At 41.7% G+C, this 15,233-nt stretch overlaps 1 protein-coding gene across 9 annotated transcripts in view; it reads left to right on the forward strand.

Annotated features, from left to right (window-relative positions):
• The first annotated feature begins 10,900 nt into the window (after positions 1–10,900).
• The window catches only part of Ttll4 (tubulin tyrosine ligase like 4), a 54,555-nt gene continuing 50,222 nt past the window's right edge, over positions 10,901–15,233 (forward strand). For 5 of the 9 annotated variants that reach the window (XR_013424313.1, XR_013424314.1, XM_021729948.3 and 2 more), the window contains exon 1: positions 10,905–11,158. The gene's annotated coding sequence lies outside the window, so the exon portion shown is untranslated. Of the gene's footprint in view, positions 11,159–15,233 lie in introns of all 9 variants that reach the window. The other 4 variants (XM_078018021.1, XM_078018022.1, XM_078018024.1 and 1 more) reach the window with 3 other exon arrangements.

Consider the following 15,233-nt stretch of genomic DNA (forward strand, 5'->3'; position numbering starts at 1 on the left):
CTTGGAGCTCCCAGGGTAAGGGGTTGGGAGGCTCAGCCCACCCTTTGGCTTCTACAGGGTGCAGAAGCCCTGTTGTTCTGTACTCACGGGATCCTGATTTGGGGGTTTGAATCTTCTCTAGCTTTCTGGCTTTCTCCATTCTAGATGAGACAAATGTGGTTGCCTACTTTTAAACTAAGGCCAGTGGAGCTAAAATAGGAAAGAATAAGATTTAACAAGTAAATTGGATTGCTTTGAGATCTCAGATGTTAGTTTGGATATTTAGCACAGTTTCAGTGTCTAGGGAAGCCTGGTAGCTTTAGGAGTGTAGCTATTTAAAAAGGGGTGTTTGGCAGACCCGTTAGAATTATAATTTAACTGAACATATATTGGGAAGTTTAAACCTGACTTATTGAATGACTTAGGACAAGCTTTCAGGGCCCTGATTTCTCCATCCCCAAAATAGGGAGACTCCTTTCTGTCCTTCCTTAAATTACAGGGTTTTTTTAGTTTTGTCTCGTTTTATTTTATTTTTTTTAGAAATGACAGATGAGTAAGATGTGCTCATTTATAAGGAATTTTATGGTGTCCTCAACTTCACTGACTACTGTGTTTACACTTTAACAAAAATAACAGAGGAATGATGTTTTCTTAGACTGGGGTGGATGGTAAAAATTGAGATGACCTCAATTATGTGCTATCCAGATCATTTAAATTCAATCTATATTTATTGATTCCTTTTTTATGTTAGATCCTGTTCAAAACAGTGGAGATAGAGTTTCCATTCTGGTGGGGGACATAGGGAATTTATTAAAGTAAGTGAATTAAAGCCAGACTTGGTAGCACATGCCTATAGTTCCCCTAATCAGAGGCTAAGGCAGGAGGATTAATTGGACCCAGGAGTTGAGACCAACCTGGGCAACACAGCAAGACCTCACATCTCCAAACAGGAGAAAAATTGTGTGTGTGTGTGTGTTTGAGGGCTGGGGTTATGGCTCAGAGGTAGAGCGCTTGCCTAGCATGAGTGGAGCACTGGGTTCAATCCTCAGCACCACATAAATAAAAAATAAAGATATTGTGTCCAACTATAACTAAAAAAATAAATATTAAAAATGCTGGGGATGTGGCTCAAGCGGTAGCGCGCTCGCCTGGCATGCGTGTAGCCCGGGTTCGATCCTCAGCACCACATACAAAGCAAAGATGTTGTGTCAGCCGAAAACTAAAAAAATTTTTTAAAAAAATGTATATGTATGAATTAGATATACAAATAAAAAATTGATAAAAGCTCTAGAGAGAAAGCAGGGAAAGAAAGGGGTTTGAGGAGTGCTAAGTTGGGTGGTCAGGGTAGATCTCATTGGAAGGTAAATTGTTTTTGTCAGTGCCAATGATCAAACCTAGGGCCCTGCACATACTAGGCAAGCACTCTACTGCTAATCTACATCCCCAGTCCTAGCTTTTTTTATTGTTTATTGTTGTTGTTTGAGATGATTCTCATTAGGTTGCCCCCAGACTGGTCTCAAACTCATGGGCTCAAGGGCCTCACTTCTTAAGAACTGAGACTGCAGGCATGCATCACCCAACTGAACATTAGATGGTGAATTTGAACAGACACTCAATGAAGTAAAGTGAGCAATGGAGCTAGCTATCTGAGGGAAACACCTAGGTAGAGAGAATGATCACTTCAAAGGCCCAAAGATGGAAGTCTGCTTGTCACGCTTAAAGAGCTATGAGGGGGCTGGGGATATGGCTCAAGCGGTAGCGCGCTCATCTGGCATGCGTGTGGCCCGGGCTCAATCCTCAGCACCACATACAAACAAAGATGTTGTGTCTGCCAAAAACTAAAAAATAAATATTAAAAAATTCTCTCTCTCTCTCTCTCTCTCTCTCTCTCTCTCTCTCTCTCTCTCTCTCTCTCTCAAAAAGAGCTATGAGGGAGCCAGTTTGGATAGAGAGAAGGATGGAGAGGAGAAGAAACGGAAGAAAGGAAGATGATAATGGAGCCAGATGTTATAGGTTTAACTGAACTTGGTGAAGAGTTGAGGTTTTACTCTGCACTAAGGATCTAATGAGTTTCTTCTCCAGAGGAGTGATGCTTTCTTAGACTGGGGTGGATGGTAAAAATTACCCAAATTTTGAATATATTTTGAACACAGAGCAAATTGGATTTCTTAGTAGTTGATTGGATGTTGGACATGTGACCAAAGGAAAGGCAGACATGGATGATTCAAAGTTTTGTTTTTTTTTAAAATATATTTTTAGATGTTGATAGACCTTTATTTTATTTATTTATATGTGGTGCTGAGAATTGAACCCAGTGCCTCACACATGCCAGGCAAGTGTGCTATCGCTGAGCCATAGCCACAGCCTTCCAAGTTTTTTGGCCTGAGAAATTGGAAGGATGAAATTGCCATGGATTGAAATGGGGAAGACCACCAGTAATGAGTAGGAAGATTCAATTTAAGTTATGGACTTACTATGTTCTTTTAGTAAGAAATTTTCAAATGCACAGGAAAGTAGAGAGATTAGATCAATGAACCTAATCACCACTTGAAAAGATACCCATTTATTCTTTCATTACTCAGGTATTTTAAAACAAATCCTGGGCAACCTAATGTTACCCATAAGTATATATTTACATATCTAACAGATCAGGACTTTTGTTTTTAACAAAACTACAGTATTAAACCGTACTTGACAGAAACTAACTTGATTAATATTAAATATCTGACTTTAGTATTCCTTGACTTAAAGTTAGTTTGTTCAAATGCCAGATCTAAACAAGGTCCACTCATTGTGTTTGGTTGACTTGCTTGCAAGACTTAATATATTTTATTGAAAAAACCAGATCATTTGACCACCAGAATTTCCCACATTAGAGTTGGCTGATAATATATTGGGATGTCACTTTTTCTGTTCCAGTATTGAAACAGAATAAATCTGGGGGGCCTCTCTGAAATTAAAAACTTCCTCATGTAGCTAGTAGAAACTGAGGGGGCTGCCTCCAGTGGCCTGACAGGCTCTTAGGGAGCTAAAAGTGGAGATTGCCCCCTCCTCAGGCCTGTGTAGCAGCAGGCTAACAAAATTTGCATATATACATTTCCTGTCTTTGGTCTCACTTCCCTGCCTCTTCTTTTTAAAAGCTTTGCTCACCTTCAGAGATTTCAAAGATGGAACTTTTGAAACAATTTCCTCTATATTCCTTCAAAGCTGGCTTTTTTCCTACCAATCTGACTGAATATTTCTGGAGCAGCTAGAGCTTTTAGCCTAACTTCACCCCAGCCCCTCAGACTGTATTGGCATTACAAAGTAACAGTTTCACTTTCTTTAAATATGTAAATATATCCTGGGGCAATGGCACATTTTTGTAATCCCAGACTTTGGAGGCTGAGGCAGGATGATCACAAGTTTGAGGCCAGCATCAGCAACTTGTGAGACCTATTTCAAAATAAAAAATAAAACGGGCTGGAGGTGCAGCTCAGTGGTAGAGCACCGCCCAGGACTGGATCCCCAGTAAGAGGGGGGGAAAAAAGAATTCTATTGGTTGTTGAATCTTGAATATGGGCCATTGAATCTAGATAGATGATGACATTAGAATCACTTTTCCTTTTGAAAATTCCCTTGCACAGATCTGCAGTATCTATTTCTTGATCAGGATCTAGGCAACCATTAACCCATCTCTGATTTGGGCAAATATAGTATTTTAAAACTTGTATGTTGTTCCTAAAAGATAAGTTAGGGGAAATAATTATTTTTATTTTTATTTTATTTATTTATTTATTTATTTTAATTTTCATGGTTCTTTTTTTCTTTTTCTTTTTTTTTTTTAAAGAGAGAGTGAGAGAGGAGGGAGAGAGAGAGAGAGAGAGAATTTTTAATATTTATTTTTTAGTTCTCGGCAGACACAACATCTTTGTTGGTATGTGGTGCTGAGGTTCGAACCCGGGCCGCACGCATGCCAGGCGAGCGCGCTACCACTTGAGCCACATCCCCAGCCCGAAATAATTATTTTAAAAAATCAATTCATTAAATACTAGCTTGAAAAATGCTCTCTGGCACATAATCTATTTTATTTTATTTTTGGTACTAGGAATTGAACCCAGGGGTACATTATTACTGAGTTCCATTCCCAGGCCTTTTTATTTTTTGATTTTGAGACAGGTTGCTAAGGGCTTTGCTAAATTGCTGAGGCTGGTATTGAACTTGCAATCTTACTGCCTCAGCAACTCGAGGCGCTGGGATTAAAGGCATACACCAAGGTGTCAGGCAGGTACATAAAAAAATTGATGTAAAAAAATTAAATTCATATCCAAACTCTTTAGGCTATTGCATAAAGCATTAATTGATAACTTTTTATAAGCATTGTAAGAAAACATGTTCAATATCTTTGGGAGCAAACACATCATGTAGAGGATTAGAAAAATATCAACAATTTTACATCTAGTAATTATTGCAAAGTGCTAAGAGGGTTTGGAGTAAATAGTCTGAGTAGCACCTGGAATTTAGAGAATGTCTGGAAGGCTGAGGATTTGTGCCTGTGTTCGGTTTGTGTGTATGAGTTTGTGTGTGTTTTAGCTTTTTAGGGGAGGGAGGAGGCTCAAAATGCTCAAACATACAACAAAACAGAATGACATAATGAACCCCTCTGTCCTAATGCCACAGATTCAGCTGTCATCAGCATTTGCCAAATTGGCTTGTCTATGCATTTCTTTTTAAAATCTGTCTTTGGTGTAGTTAAAAAAATTCTATTTGAGGGTTGGTGATGTAGTTCAGTGGTAAGGTGCTTGCCTACCATAGGAAAGGCTCTGGGTTCAATCAATTGTACCACCAAAAATTTTTAAAAATTCTATTTAAAAGAATTTTTAAAAATTTTAAAATAGTACAAAGAATACCCATGTACTCTTTGCCCGGATTCAGTGATTATTAGCATTGTTAACTAATTTACCATTATTAACTAATGTACAGCCCACATTCAAATATTGCCAATTGTTTGAAATAATGTCTTTTTTGTGGTGCTGGGGATTGAACCCAGGGCCTCCTGTCACATGCTAGACAAGTGCTCTACCACCAAGCTACACTCCCAGCACTTACACATTATATTTACTTGCCTACTTAATCTGAAACAGATTCTCAGATTTTCCTTGTTTTTGATGACCTTAACAGTTTTGAGGAGTACTGGTCAGGTATTTGGTAAGATACCACTGAGTTCTAATTTGTCTGATATTTTTCTCATGATTAGACTGTGTTATGGGTGTTAAAAGGAAGATCAACAAGCATTGTCTTTTTTTTTTTTTTTTAAGACAGAGTCTTGCTATGTTTCCCAGGTTCCCCGGTGGGTCTCAAACTTGTGGATTCAAGCAGTCCTCTTGCCTCAGCCTCCTGAATAGCTGGACTACAGATGTGTGTACCACTATGCCCATTTTAAAGTGTCACTTTTATCATATCCAGGGTGCATACTGTCAGCATGATTCATAACTTTATGTTGATCCAGATGAGCTGAAAGTCAATGGCTGGTTGTTTATTTTCGGGTACAACCAGAAAATAGTGAGATATTGAATTATGGGAGGCTTGGACTGCCTTGGTTGTCAGCTTATTAAGCTGATTTCACTTCTTTTTTTTTTTTTTTTTTAAAGAGAGAGTGAGAGGAGAGAGAGAGAGAATTTTAATATTTATTTTTTAGTTCTCGGCGGACACAACATCTTTGTTTGTATGTGGTGCTGAGGATCGAACCCGGGCAGCACACATGCCAGGCGAGCGCGCTACCGCTTGAGCCACATCCCCAGCCCCTGATTTCACTTCTTAAAAAATAATTTACCCTTAAAAAATGGAATGTGGGGCTGGGGATGTGGCTCAAGCGGTAGCGCGCTCGCCTGGCATGCGTGCGGCCTGGGTTCGATCCTCAGCACCACATACCAACAAAGATGTTGTGTCCGCCGAGAACTGAAAAATAAATGTTAAAAATTCAAAAAAAAAAAAAATGGAATGTGGTGGGATTTCCTCCTCTTTTTGTCGTTGTTACCAGAGGGGCTTAACCACTGAGCCGAATCCCCAGCCCTCTTTATTTTGAGACATGCTCTCCCTGAGTTGCTTAGGGCCTTGCAATTGCTGAGGCTGTCTTTGAACTCCGGAGCCGCTGGGATTCCAGACCAGGATTCTCTCCTTTTAAAAAATTTTTCTAGGGCTACTAAAATTTTGAATTTACAAAATAGTTGAGCCCGGTGCAGTGGCGCACACCTGAGTCCCAGCGGCTGGGGAAGCTGAGGCAGGAGGATGGCGAGTTCAAATCCAGCCTCAGCAACTTAGCGAGGGACTAAGCAACTCAGTGAGACCCTATCTCTAAATAAAATACAAAAAAGGACTGGTTAAGCACCCCTGGGTTCAATCCCTGGGACCAAAATAAAGCAAAATAAAAAAATATTCCTCTGGATTGTACCAGAAGGGAGATGGGACCACTGATAAGACAAGGTGAATGATTAATCAGACTTAGCTTCTTTCTCTTCTGCTTCCTCAGAGGCTGGACTCTGCCCATGTTCTCTAGTTTCTTGGTTAGCCACTTCAGCCTGTTTTCCCTTTGCTCCCCCTTTCCCTTGGGTGTGAACTTTTTTGTCCGCAGATTTATCCTTGCCGCCTTCCAGGACCTGGCCTAACGCCTTCTGGGCTCCTCCTCCGCCAAGGCGCCGGCCGCCCTGACCTTCCTCTGGGGCACTGTGGCGGCGCGGGGCGCGTGCTGGTGCTGCGGAGCGCTGGAGCCTTCCCAAGCTGCGCTGCCTGGCCGCTGCCGCTGCTTCAGTCACCCGCGCTGCTGCGACCCGCCAACACTTCCTTTCTGATATGACAAGATGTGCCAGGCTCATCTTGTATTTTTCCTGCCCCAGCCTTTTCTCCAAGGAGCCTTGGTTCTTTTTTTGGAGAAATGTGCTCCTTGCTGCTAAGGGGTCTGCTGTAGTATTTTAAAGCAAAAACAAACCCTGGCATTATGCCACTTAACCCTTAAAACTTATATGAATCTCTGTAAGGATATTTTCTACAGAAACAAACTGCCAGAATGCTTATTTTAATATTCTGTGGCTGCTATAAGAAATTACCATAAACTGGATGACAGAGACGGAATGTTTTGTCTGACATGCGACTGCTTACAATAAGGGGGCAAGGGTGCAGGGAAGAATACAGTTTCTTTAGATTAGCTGGAGGGGAATGAAGGGAGGGGAGGGGCTGTGGGAGTAGGAAGGATGGTAGAATAAACCAGATATTATAACCGTATGTACATATATGACTATATGACCAGTGGGATTCTACATATACAATGAGAAAAATGAGAAATTATACTTCATTTATGTATGATGTATCATAGCAGACACAGCATTCTACTGTCATGTATAACTAATTAAAAACAAATAAAAAAAACCCAACTAAATTATAGCAATGTAGCTAGGTGCGGTGGCACACACCTGTAAACCCAGTAACTCAAAGGACTGAGGCAGGAGGATCGAAGGAAGCCAGTCTCAGCAATTTAGCAAGACCTTATTTCAAAACAAAAAGGGATGCAGCTCAGTGGTAAGTGCCTCTGGGTTTAATCCCCAGTGCCCAAACCAAACCAGCCAACCATATGTATTCCCTCAGGGTCCTGAAGACTAGAAGTCTGAAATTAGACAATGATCAGTACCCAATTCCCTCAGGCAACTCTAAAGGAAAATCTATACCTTGCCTTTTCCATCATCTGGTGCTTGAGATTCCTTGGCTTGTGTCCACTTCACTATAATCTGCCTTCAGGAATCACATTGCCTCCTCTCTTCTGTGTCTTCTGTCAAATCTCCTGCCTCACTTTTTCTTTTTGTATGAGGATTGAACCCAGGGGTATTTTACCACTGAGCCACATTATATAAACTGATTTATATTTATGAGACAGAGTCTAAATTGCTTAGGGCCTTGCTAAATTGCTGAGGGTGAACTCAAACTTGTAATCTTTCTGCATCAGTCTCCTGAGCCCCTGGGATCACAGATGTGCATTATGACACCTGGCCTGCCTCACTCTTTAGGAGTTGATGGACTTTATTTTATTCATTTATTTATATGTGGTGCTGAGGATTGAACCCAGTGCCTCACACATGCTATGCAAGTGCTCTACCACTGAGCCACAACCACAGCCCCTGCCTCTTATAAGGATACTTGTCATTATTGGATTTGGGGTCCACCCAGATAATCCAGGATAACCTCTTCCTCTCAAAATCCTTAATCTCATTTTCTGCCATATGAGGTAATAGTCATTGTTTTGCCATATAAAGTAACAGGTACAGTTTTCTGGAATTAGGACATGTTGCAAGGGGTGCTAGTAATAATCACTCGGAGGCAGACTGTCTTTATTTTTTTTTAAATTTTTTTAATATTTATTTTTTAGTTTTCAGTGGACACAACATCTTTGTATGTGGTGCTGAGGATCAAACCCGGGCCGCATGCATGCCAGGCGAGTGCACTACCGCATGAGCCACATCCCCAGCCCACAATAGTAGTTTCTTAACATCACTTATGTTCTTTTTTTTTTTTTTTTTTTTAATTTTAACATTTAATTTATTTTTTAGTTCTCGGCGGACACAACATCTTTGTTGGTATGTGGTGCTGAGGATCGAACCCGGGCCGCACGCATGCCAGATGAGCGCGCTACCGCTTGAGCCACATCCCCAGCCCATCACTTATGTTCTTAATGTTCCCAGACCAAATTCAGATTTCTCTATTGTCTCAAAAATCGTTTTTTAGTTTGAATCAGGATACAATGTGCATGCATTGTATATGCGTTGTATTTGATTACCTTTTTTTTTTTTTTTTTTTTTGGTACTAGAGAGCTAATTCAGGGGCCTTTACTACTAAGCCATCCTCCCACTTTTTAAGGAGACAAGGTCCCCCTAAATTGCCCAGGCTGGCCTCTTACTTGCAATCCACCTGACTCAGAGTCTCTTGGATTACAGGTGTGTGCCATCACATTCAGTTTGGTTGTATCTCTTAATCCCCACCACCACCAGTACCCTTTTAAATTTTTTTATTTGTATATTTTTGGGTACCTGGGATTGAAGCCAGGGGTCCTTAACCACAGAGCCACATCCTCAGCCTTTTTTTATTTTTTGGTACCAGAGAATGAACTCAGGGGCACTCAACCACTGAGACACATCTCCAGCCTATTTTGTATTTTATTTAGAGACAGGGTCTCACTGAATTGTTTAGTGCCTTGCCATTGCTGAGGCTGGCTTCGGACTCAAGATCCTCCTGTCTCAGCCTCCATTTAAAAACGTTTCTTTTTATAGTTGTAGGTGGACAGAATGCCTTTATTTTGTTTATTTTTGTGTGTTGCTGAGGATCAAACCCAGTGCCTTAACACATGCTAGGCAAGTGCTCTGCCAACTGAGCTACAGCCTCAGCTCAGAGTTTATTTTATTTTGAGGCAGGGTCTAGCTATATTGCCAGGCTCTTTTCAAACTTGAGATCCTCCTGCCTCAGTCTTTCAAGTAGCTGGAATTTCAGGATGTTCAACTGAACTGGATCCATCTCTCTCCTCTTTTTTGAAGAAAGAAGTTGTTCATCCTATACATTGGCCCAAATTCTGTGTATTTGTCTGATCACTTTCTTTCTTTTTAAAGAGAGAGTGAGAGAGAGAGAGAGAGAAAGAATTTTTAATATTTTATTTTTTAGTTCTCGGCGGACACAACATCTTTGTTGGTATGTGGTGCTGAGGATCGAACCCGGGCCGCACGCATGCCAGATGAGCGCGCTACAGCCTGAGCCACATTCCCAGTCCCTGATCACTTTCTTGTAGTGTTAGTCAACTGTCTCTGTTTCTTGAAAACTGGAAGCTAGAGCCAAAGCTTGATTAGATTAAGTTTTGGCTTTTTTACTCCAAAATATACACTGTGCTTCATAAATATCCTGGGTATGGTGGTGCATGTCTGTAATCTCAGGATCTCCGAAGGCTGAGGCCAGAGAATCTCAAGTTTGAAGTCAGCCTCAGCAGTTAAGCAAGGTCCTAAGCAGCTTAGCGAGAGGCTCTCTCAAAATAAAAAATAAAAGGATTGGGGATGTGGCTCAGTGGCTAAGCACCGCTGGGTTCAATATGTACATAACCTGCTGTGCAAATCTAATTGCAACATATTAGGTGACACAATGTTTCTGTTTCATGATCTAAGAATGATTAGTATATACAGATGATGGCAGACATCCTTCCGGTATAAAATTCCTCCACCAAACATCTAGTAGTTTAGTAGCCACCCATGACTATTTCCTAAATTAATTATTTATTGAGCATCCTTGTCCCCGGTCCAGATTATTTTCCTCAGGGTAATTTCATATTGATTGTCCTCTTTGTTTTTTATAGCTGATTATTTAGAAAAGATCCTTTCACTGATAGAGTGCTTGCACAGCATGTGTAAGGCCCTGAGTTCAATCCCTAGCACAGAGGTGGGGGGCCAAGGATCCTGGAGGAATTCTTTTACCCTCCAGATCTCTGTATCCCTTCAAATTCATCAGATCCTGGACATCAGAGACAGGAAGCATGATCTGTCTTTCTTAGGGAGACAATGAGATAATGAAGGGAGTCAATATTCCTAAAGTTCACACTTGAAGCTCATCTAACAGGTGGTTACAGTTTTGTCTGTTGTGTAGGTTGGGTTTAGGGGAAAGTGAATTGGAGGAAAGCAGAGTGAGCTCTTTACGGAGCTCAAATTGAAAGGCTTTTAGTGGAAATTCTTTGACAGGGTTTGGGCCCTTTGATTTCAGAAGAGCAAAATGAGGCACGGCTAAAGAGTCTACATGGTTTAAGTGGAATTAGAGTAGAAAGGGAAAGTCCTGGATTCCCACAACGGAGCCTTCAGCTTCTGGACTACCTCTCCCAGAATTCCGCTCGCCGGAAGGGTCTGCGCGTGCGCAAGGCCGGTGCCAGCCCTTCCCCACAGACCTCGTAAGGCCCGAGATTCTGCGCGCCGGCTCCTCGTCCGACCCCGCCCGCCCCTTCCAGGCCGTCGATCTGTCCGCTGGGGGCGCGCTCAGTGTGTGGCAGGCGACAGCGGCATCGGCTGCTGAGCGCGCGGGTCGCGTGGCGGTGCGTGGTTGCTAGGGGCGCCTGAGGTCGTCTGCTCGCCCAGCAGGCGGAGGGAAGGAAGCAGCGCGGAGACGACGCGAAGCCAGGCAAGGGGTTCTCAGGGTGAGTGTGGCTGCGGAACCCGGGACCGACCCCAGACCCTCCGCCGGCCCGACGCTTCCGCCCCTCCCTCTTCCCGGGTCCTCCAACGTGGTTCCCTAGCCCTGCGGCTGCTCCCGCCCGGTCCCGCTTCCGGCTCACCACCTTTCCATCCTTTCAGGGGCGAGGGGGCCGCGGCCTCCTCCTCGGCCTCGTTGGAGCCTTTCTCCGCGCGGCCACGCCGGTGAACTTGTATGGCTTCGGCTGTGGGTAGCCGAACCCCACAGCACCCCCCGGGTCCTGGCCTCCGTGCCGCCTTTTTCCCGCCGCTCTGCGGTTTAAATTCCCCTTGTCTAGGTGGGAGCCCAAGCGCTTCCTAGGCTTCAGGGCCGAATTTAACGTGGGTACTTACTTTTAAACTCTACGGGATCTGAGAGCTTGTGGAACTTTTCATTTTTCCATCTAGTTCTTCTTTTAGTCATTGATAACCAACTTTTAAAACATCAACAAATGTTTAGGAGCCAGGCTACTGTGGAAGGAACTGGGAGAATATAGAGGCGTATAAGACAGCATGTTTCTATGGAACTTAGTAGTGGAGGGGAGATTTTTAATCATGTAAACAAGCATTTTCCATACTATGATGTGTGTTGTGGTAGAACAGAAGAGAAGCATTCAAACTAGACTTGCTTGGGAAGGTACATTATCCCTGTTCCCCCTGGTCTTCCTATTCCTATTCTGGATCTAGGAAATGCTTAATCTGTCTTTTATGGGGGTCATTTTAGATACTCCAAATCATGTCTTCTTAATTTAAGCACCTGTTGATTTAGCCAATCATCAAGCATCTGGTGGAGCCTTTGGGAGAATGATCCATCCCATCCTTTCACTTCTTGCAATCAATACCGAGACCCTGTTTTCATAAAAACCAACCCAATTGTGCCCAGAAAGTTACCAGCTCTTACGGATTGGACAAAACCTATCCTTGAAAAATTATCAAGTGTTTTCTGGGAATAAAAGGATGGGAAGACATTTCAGATAATAAATTGGCTTAGAAAGATTCAGCAAGGCTTGAAAAACGCACAAACTTGAATTAGTTTGACAGACATCCTGTGACAGATAGGAAAAGGAAACTTAAACCATAAAAGGCCTTGGATATTTTGCTGGATTAGAACTATATCTTCCAGAGCGGTGGTTTTCAAGTTGGGTAATCAGGGACCCAGACTTCCCAGGGATATTCCTGCATGTATAGCTTTAGATGAATAAATTCCCAGACTTGCAGCTTTCAAATGAAGTCTTTTCTTAAACTGCACTTAAAGAAGGACAAGGGGGCTTGTACTTCACACTTCCAGTATTTTATCCTCCTCAGAAGCCAAGTAGGAATACTTTGGAAATGCTGATTTCAGGAAAGCCTTCTTTAGTGATTAAGTTGCCTTCCAAGTGCAGATGGCTTCTTGCCTTTGCCTGTCTAGTACACATTGCTTTTCAAATGAAATTTGTTGCTTGTTGGCATGTTCTACATTCAAAAGAGTACAACAGTAAACAGCTGGACTGTGTTATGGGATCATGGGTTTTCAAAGCTATATTGGATAATTTTAGATTTCTCTTAGTGTGCTATTCAGCAAGATAGTAAAAACCAATTTTATCAAATCAAGTGATGAAATCTCTATTCTTTTATTTTTACTTTTATTTATTCTACTTAGTTGTGCATGACAGCAGAATGCATTTCAATTCATCATATACAAATGGAGCGCAACAATGAAATATATTCTGATTACAGTTCTTGAACTGGGGATGCTGCTTAGTTGTAGAGCACTTGCCTAGCGTGCATGAGGCACTGGGCTTGATCCCCAACACTGAAAAAATAATCACAATTCTTAACTTTTTTTTTTTAAAGTTTTTTTGGTTGTAGATGGACAAAAAACTTTATGCCATTTATTCATTTATGTGATGCTGAGGATCAAACTCAGTTTCTCATACATGCCAGGCAAGTACTCCACCACTGAGCTACAACCACAGTCCCAAACATTTATTTTTATGAAATGTTTAATGTTTGCTATCTTCTCCTAACAAAAAAGTAAATTTTAAATTTGTGATGAAAGAGCTTTGTAATGTTTTGAACAACCAATAAAAAAATTTGTGATGAAAAATTTTAAGATATTAGTGCTGGGGATGTAGCTCAGTGGTAGCATGCAGAGGTTCTGGGTCTGATGCTTGGCACCAAAAAAAATTTTTTTTTCTGTCTTTTTAAGTTTTTTTGGTATGCGGGATTGAACCCAGGGGCGCTTAACTACTGAGCCACATACCTAATCCTTTTGTTTTTAATTTGAGACAGGGTGTCAGTAATTTTCTTAGGACCTCACTAAATTTCTGAGGCTGATTTTGAACTTGTACCTGTCTTAGTCTCCGGAGCCACTGGGAGTACAGGTGAGCTCCACTACGTGCAGCTTTTCTTTCTTTAGTTGACAACTTGAAGAATACATGGTTTAACAAATTATTTTCGGGATATGTGAGTAAAATCATTTGAAGACTGTTCCAGGAAAAACATGAAAAGATAATAGCAGGGAAATAACAACAGATTTGTGCCTGAGGTTCTGTAGAGCTAGTGTGTATGTTGACTAGGAAGGATTTTAGAGTGGAGCCAATGAGAAAATTATTATAGTGATTGAGGCTGGAGAAAATGAATGTTGCTATAGTGGGAATGGAGAGGTTTAAGAGAGGTGTTAAATCTGTTAGAATTGACAAACCTGGTAAGAATACATGCAAGGAGAGTGTGACAAGGAGTGGCATGGAATGCTCTAAGTTTCTGACTTTAGGGACCATGTGGTGCTGCTAAAGGAACTATTGAAGGAGGAGCAGCTTTTTTGGGGAGTGGTACCAGGGATAGAACTCAGAGGCATTCACTCTCTGAGCCACATCCCCAGTCCTCCTCCTTTTTTATTTTATTTTATTTTTTAAAATATTTTTTAGTTGTACTTGGACACAATTCCTTTTATTTAGTTTATTTTATGTGGTGCTGAGGATCAAACCTAGGGCCTCACATGTGCTAGGTGAGCGCTCTACCGCTGAGCCACAATCCCAGCCCCCCTAGCCTTATTTTGTATTTTATTTAGAGACAGGGTCTCACTGAGTTGCTTAGCGCCTTGCTATTGAGACTGGCTTTGAACTCAAAATCCTCCTGTTTTAACCTGTTAGCCACTAGTATTATAGGCGTGCGATACTGCGTCTGGCTGGAGGAGCAGCTCTGTGGGGAAAGATAAAGGAGTTATATTTTGGATCTGCTGAATTTAAGTCCTGTAACACATCTAGGTAGAAAGGCCCAGGAAGTCATTCTGTAAGTCTGGAGCTCGTGACAGAGGTTTGGGTGATGACAGTGAGTTGAGAATGTAGAGCTAGAGTCCTGGGATGGAAGATATTGCTGTGGGAGAATAATTGCAGATGTTGAGTGCTTCCTGTATACCAGGCAAAGTGAGAAAACTGAGTTCAGGGAAAAACCAACATTGAAAGAGTGGGTGAAGGAACAGGAGACAGAAGACATAACTGAATACAGAAATGAATATGAATGGAAGGCTGGAGAACTAGTCATTTACTGAAAAACTAGGTGAAACCTTAACTTCAGAATCTCTTTGATACTTATGATCTGGATTTAGGTTTAGCATTTCATTATATGACCTTGGAATTATCTGATCACAGACTGCCTGGATTTTTAGTATGGGACTGTGTACCTTGGTCTGCCAGTGAAGTGCAGATAAAAAGTCTTTCTTTAATGTCCTGAACTTCTCAACCTCTCTTCTGGAAGAACTGGGAACAAATACTGACAATGCTAATTCTCTTAGGCCCCCCAAAACCTAGAAGCTTGTACTTCAGAACCCTCATGGATGTCCTGGACAGGCAGTGTTGCTCTAGACCAGGAGTTCCCAGGCCTTTTCAACTCAAGACTATTCAGAAAGCTTTTTGAGATTTTGTGTATGTGTGTTTATTTTAGTGTGAGATATATATTTCAACTTTGTGTGGGTGTGGGGGTTGTACTGGTACTGGGAATTGAACCCAGGAACATTTTAACCACTGAGCTATATCCCTAGCCCCTTTTATTTGTCAGTTCTTA

The sequence above is a fragment of the Ictidomys tridecemlineatus genome, chromosome 7 (assembly GCF_052094955.1).
Source record: "Ictidomys tridecemlineatus isolate mIctTri1 chromosome 7, mIctTri1.hap1, whole genome shotgun sequence".
NCBI lineage: Eukaryota > Metazoa > Chordata > Mammalia > Rodentia > Sciuridae > Ictidomys > Ictidomys tridecemlineatus.